The 6,378-nt window shown below is 51.3% G+C and overlaps 1 pseudogene; it reads left to right on the forward strand.

The window, feature by feature from the left end:
• Nucleotides 1-1,033: 1,033 nt before the first annotated feature.
• LOC128138327 (olfactory receptor 14A16-like) lies at nucleotides 1,034-1,829 on the forward strand (annotated as a pseudogene).
• The last annotated feature ends 4,549 nt before the right edge of the window (nucleotides 1,830-6,378 follow it).

A 6,378-nucleotide genomic window follows, 5' to 3' on the forward strand; every position in this document is an offset into this window, starting at 1 on the left:
ATGGACAGGGAGGCCAGGTCTACCCTGCCAGAGCTGTAGGGAGGCCAGGTCTACCCTGCATGCACAAGTAGGGAGGACAGCTCTACCCCGTCCGCGTGGGTAGGAGGCCAGGTCTACGCCGCCAGCACCGGCAAGGAGGTCAGGTCTACCCCACCCGCTCGGGTAGGGCGGCCATGTCTACCCCACCCGCGCGGGCAGGAAGGCAATATCTACAACGCCCGTGTGGGCATGGAGGCCAGGTCTACCCCTCCCGCACACGTAAGGAGGCCAGTGTTGACACGGAAGTCACGGACACTGCACACAATCAATATGATCAAGCAGATGTCCCTTTAGTGCCAAAATAGCTCGGTCTATATGCTCATTCTACTTCCCCTTCAAGCATAAGCTAATTAAAGATTCGTTAGCATGTGCTGTCTACACACCTAGTTACACCTAGTGATTGGTTATATTAACACTGTACACGCGCATAAACATAAGACATAAGTGGTTATATTAACTAAAACATGCGAAACTTGTCTCAGTCTAATTGGTCAAGATAAGCTGCCGAATTGAGGTTCTTTGTGCCGAGTTCCCTTTATCGTTGAATGTGCGCCTGTGTTCTTCTAATTGGCATCTTTCTTTTTTTGCCTTCTTGTTTATTTTGTTCAAGGCCTTCTAAAGGCATCTGGAATGCTCTTGCGACCGTTAGCTAAATATGTGTCCACAAGCAAAGCGTCCTTGAAGCCTGGTGCCTGCAAAGCGTCCTTAGCTCACAAATTAATCAGTTCCATTGTGTCTGGATTGTTCACGATGTGCCCATTACTTTCCAAGTATCCCACAACTGTCTTTTGCCTCTTGGGCAGTCCCCCATGCCCAGAGGAAGATAATTTCCAACTGCAGTTCCATCACCCAGTTCCTCCTCCTGGCGCTTGCAGACACGCAGGACCTGCAGCTCTTGCACTTCTGGCTCTTCCTGGGCATCTACCTGGCTGCCATCCTGGCCAACGGCCTCATCATCACCACCATAGCCTGCGACCACTGCCTCCACACACCCATGTACTTCTTCCTCCTCAACCTCTCTTTTCTTGACTTGCGCTCCAACTTCACCACTCTCCCCAAAGCCATGGCCAATTCCCTCTGGGACACCAGAGCCATCTCCTACCCAGGATGTGCTGCTCAGGTTTTTCTGTTAGTCTTTTTGATAACAGCAGAGTACTCCCTTCTCACTGTCATGGCCTATGACCGCTATGCTGCCATCTGCAAACCCCTGCACTACGGGACCCTCCTGGGCAGCAGAGCTTGTGTCCACAGGGCAGCAGCTGCCTGGGGCAGTGGCTTAGTCACTGCTCTGCTGCACACTGCCAATACATTTTCAGTACTGCTCTGCAAGGACAATGCCCTTGATCAGTTCCTGGGTGAAGTCCCTCAGATACTTAAGCTCTGCTGCTCAGACGCCTACCTCAGGGAATTTCAGCTTCTCATGTTTAGTGCTTCCATCTTTTTGGGGGTGTTTTGTTTTCATTGTGCTGTCCTATGTGCAGATCTTCAGGGCTGTGCTGAGGATCCCCTCTGTGCAGGGACGGCACAAAGCCTTTTCCATGTGCATCCCTCACCTGGCCATGGTCTCCTTTATAAGCACTGTCATGATTGCCTACCTGAAGCCCCCCTCCATCTCCTCCCCATCCCTGGATGTGGTGCTGGCAGTTCTATACTCAGTGGTGCCTCCAGTTGTGAACACCCTCATCTACAGCAGGAGGAATCAGGACCTCAGGGATGCAGCGTGGCAACTGATGACTGAATGTTTTCCAGAAGCTGCAGAGTGTCCATCCTCTTCAGCATATGACTCATAATGGAACTCATTGCAGGTCCAGCCTTTATTAGTGTTTGTTGTTGTTGTTGTTGGGTGAGGTTTTTTCCTTTTTTGATTTTTTTATTTGTGATAATGCTGTCCACAAAAAAATGTGGACACCCCACTTCTCCTTCATTATCTACCTCAGTAGTGTGACCCAGCGACTGTGTGAAAAGGGCGCTATACCCCTTTTTCAATTAAACAAAATAAACGTACTCGCAGTGACTTACCTGTCTGACACCCAAGCAACTAAAACCAAACCAAATGTTCTTCCTCGTAAGTTCCCTACCAAGTTAGAGGGCAAAAGAAGGACCTAAAACCTTCTGTGGAGAAAGGCCAATGGGGCCATCATGGAATCCCCCACACCTATGGAATGAGGAATGTTCCCAGCCCTTAGACAAATCTCTTCCTCCTCTCTCTCATGACCTGCATGGTGTTTGTGCTTGGGAAAAACCTCATCATCATGCGGGCGGTGGCAAACCAACACCTGTGCACCCCCATGGGCTTCTTCCTGGGGCATTGGTCTTCCCTGGAGATCTTCTACAGATCCACCACCCTGCCCCAGCTGATGGCCAGCTTCATGACCGGGGACAGCAGCATCTCTGCTCATCATGGTGTTAGTGTTGTTTCCTGCAGCTTTTGCAGGTACAGAGTGTTTACTGCTGGTGACTACATCCTACGATCAGTACTGGGCTGCGTAACATGCCCTGCTCTCTACAGGACTCAGGAACTGCCAAGTCTGTCTCCTTTGCTAGGGGGATTTCTGTCACCTACAGTAATCATTTCAGTCATGTCCCAGATACAGTTCTGTGGCCCCTGTGGAGTGGACCACTTCTGCTGTGATTTCACCCCATTGCTGGAGCTTTCACACACTGGCACTGTGACACTCATGCTCTTTGCCGTCATGACCTGCTTTTTAGATCCCACCCTCCCCTTCCTGTTCACATGGTCATCCTGTGTGCACCAGAGCTGCCACCCTGAGGAACATCTCCCATCCGGGGCAGGCAGGCAGAAGGACTTCTCCACCTGATTCTCCCGCCTCACTAGTGTCACTGTTTGGTATGATGCCCTCATCCTTGGGTGTGTGATGCCCAGAAGAGCCCTCCTGAAATAGGTTGACAAAGCCCCTTATCTACACCATCCTCACATCCCTGTTCAATCCTCTTATCTACAGCCTGTGGACTAGAAAGGTTGAGGGAGGGGGACACTGAGAAAAATGCTCAGGGAAGCTGTGAGCTGCACGGAGACCCCATGGGAGCTGTGGGCCTGCAGGAAGAGATCGCTTCTGGTTCTCTTTTGAACCAGCCCAGAGGACCCGGACTGGCATGTGCAGTGTCCTGGGCATAACCTGCAAGTGTGGGATATGAAGACGGCTTTTGGTGTGCGACGCAGCAGAGAGGTGCTGGTGGAGCTGCCTGGTATCATCACGAGGCCTCTCTCAAACATCTTGGAAGGGGCAGAGAGATCAAGGAGGTTCCAAGATCCTCAGGAAAGGCAAATCTCAAAACCCATCTTCAAGAAGGGCAAGAAGGAGGATGGGGAGTGTTACAGGTCGGCCACCTTCACCTCAGACCGTAGCAAGGTGACACGGAAAATGCTCTTGCAGCCGTCTCCATGGCTTGAAGGAGAAGAAAAGGATTGCTGAACCCATGTGGGAGGGGAAAGAAGGGCATGCTGCGTACCTGGACTTCTGCAAGTCCTTGGAAGTGGTTTCCCGTAGTCTCCTTAGAGCGGATTGTTGACATCTGGACTGAAGATGTGGATGATGTAGTGCATGGGAAGCTGGCTGGACGATCAGGATCAAATTCCATCAGTGGTACAAAGCCCTCTGAGGGGCCAGATACTAGCAGCATCCCTCTGTGATCTGCAAAATTTCATAAAAGATCATTAAAAGCTGGAAATTAAGACTTTTTCTGCTATTACATAGGTTTCCTTTTCTGCATAGGCTTCAACATTTTTCTAAAATTTATATTCTGGACTTGATTCAGTTTCCCGCACAGAGGTGGCCGTGGAATCCAAGCTGCCCTTTGGTAACTGAAGCACCCATGTGGGAAAAGTGATGCAGGAATCCTTTGGATGTACGAGTGGGTTTGCAGGCAGGGAAGCTCTGGGGTGGTGCAGGACAACACCTTCCTCCAGTGCTGCTGGGTAGGCTGTGAAGAGGCCTCTCAAGCACAGCAGACAGTATGTCCTCTTGGATGGTGGCTGTGAGGTCACTTAGTGGTCAGCGGCAGCAGGGAGAGAGATACTCTGAGGTCATGAAGGTCATCAGGAAGCTGCCCTCAACAAGATGACACATTTGGGGAGGTCAGGAGGAGCCTGGGCAAAAGAAATAGGAGATTTGGGGGAGGGAAGAGGGGCTTGACCAACAGACAGGAAAGATTTTGAAGAGGTAAAATGGGTTAAGGGGACGCTGCTGTGAAAACATTCCTGTTAAGCCCTTACACTATCTCTAACTAGTAAATTTAAGCCTAACTCTACCCCTAAATACTCCTCCTCCCCCTGGCAGTAATCTACTGTTACTAACCTAACTGAGCTTAGGCTATCCCTAGCCTCAAAGCTTACATCTAAGCCAAATCCCAAACCCATAACCCCTTTCCCTTACACTTACCCGGTTGCTCAGCCTGGCCCCTAGCCTCTACCCCTACTTTTAACATGTTGGCCTTAATCCTAGCCCTCACCCCAGCCCTAAACAAAACCCTAACCCACCATGCTAGCCCACACCTTAAACACTAGCCAGGGAACCTCAGCAGGACACCAAACTCTCTCCCTAAGCCTTTGCCTAATCCCCAACCCTGAAAGGTGAGCTCTAATCCCTAAGCTCCAACCTGAACACCGAATCCCTGAAGCTCTCTTTCCCACGCTCTACTACCCTCATCTTGGTCACCTCTCCCCAACCTTACTTAATCTGTTTGGCCCCCTGGGACCAGGGCAGGGATCGTGAGGTCCCAGAACAGTTGCATGGCATTGAGAGAGGAATGTGAGGTGACCTGTATCTGATGAGCTCATAGGCCACAAGGAGGAGATGGGTGGGAATGCTATGGTGAGGTCAGCTGTGCCTCAGGATCTCATGGGACAGCAGGAGGCACAAGGCTGGGAAGGTGGCTGCGAGGTCCCTTCTGTCCTTGGAGTTGATAGGCCAGCAGCAGCAACATGGCTGGGAAAGGGACTGTGAGGTCACTTCTTTCTGAAGGAGCTGATAGGTCAGCCCTTGACTCATGACTGGGATATCTGCTTTTACGCTCACATCTACCAGTGTTTCTGTCAGGCCAGCAAAAGCACGCTGATTGTGAGAATCCCTTTCCCTAAGTACCTGGTAGGCCCGTCCAGGACGAAGGCTCAGATATGGGTTCTCACATCTCTTGTGCCTGAATACGAGACGGGACAGCAGAAGGCACGTGGCTTGGAAGATCACGGTGAGGTTACTTCTGCCTGGTCAGTTGACATGCCACAAGAAGGCTGATGGGTTAGGCTATCATTCTGACACCAATTATGTCTGAGAAGCTCATAGGCCAGCAGGAGGCACATGGCCATGAAGGTGAGTGTGAGGTCATTGGAATCTCCACTCTCTTGGGGTCATCGGCCATCGGCAGACACATGGCTGGCATGTCGACTATGACATCATTTCTGCCTGAGAATCTGACAGCCAGCAGCAGGCACGTGCCTTGGTTGTAGTTCTGTATCTGGAGGTTCTGGTTTGTTACGTCCCCAGTAAGAAAGGCACGCAGCCTCGGTGCAGTATCATTTAAAATGCCATTTGAGAGAGCAAACACTACAAACAGTGAATAAGGCCAACTACATACAGGGCTGTATTAGGAGGAGCGTGGCCACCCAGGCAAGGCTGTTCTCATCCCTCTGGCCTCGGCACTGGTGTGGCCACATCTGGACTAGTGTGTCTGGGTGTGGGGTTGCCCGGTCTGGAGGAGTGGGGAAGAACTGGAGTGGTCCCAGAGGACATCTGCCAAGATGGGCATTGGGGCCTCTTTGGAGAGGCTGAGGGACTTGGGCTTCTTTAGCCTGGTGAAGTGGAGGCTCAGGGCACTATAGTAGTAGAGTGCAGTTGCATGAAGGGTGGCTTCAGAGATGATGGAGCTTTTCTTGGTGAAGTGGGAAGAGAAGGAAACCTGCACAAAGTGCAGCTTGGAAGGTTCAGACTGGATGTGTTGAGAAAGAAATGTCACTCAAAGGGTAGCCTTGTGGTGCAAGAGGTCACCCAGAGAGAGCCCAGATCAGCCCATGGCATTGTGTTTTAAGGAAAATCCAGCCAGGCTGGAGAGATGTCAGCGAAGGAAGAGAAATGCTGGGGTGAGAGCTAGGTGGGAAAGCAAGATGGACGTCAACAGCCTGAAGGGAAAGAGATAAGGCCTGGGACAGGTTATGGCAACCTGCAGTAGAGATGGCCAAGTGCTCTGGCAGGGCTGAAAGGCAGAACAGGTCCAAGGTATTTGTTGTCTTGGCTTTGTCAGCTGCCTCTGCCACCGAGGCCTACCAGGCAAAACTGGTTTTGAGGTTCTGGACTTAGTTTCTTCTTCACCCCTGCTTGGGGAGGC

This window comes from Harpia harpyja, unplaced genomic scaffold, assembly GCF_026419915.1.
Source record: "Harpia harpyja isolate bHarHar1 unplaced genomic scaffold, bHarHar1 primary haplotype scaffold_39, whole genome shotgun sequence".
NCBI classification, from domain to species: domain Eukaryota; kingdom Metazoa; phylum Chordata; class Aves; order Accipitriformes; family Accipitridae; genus Harpia; species Harpia harpyja.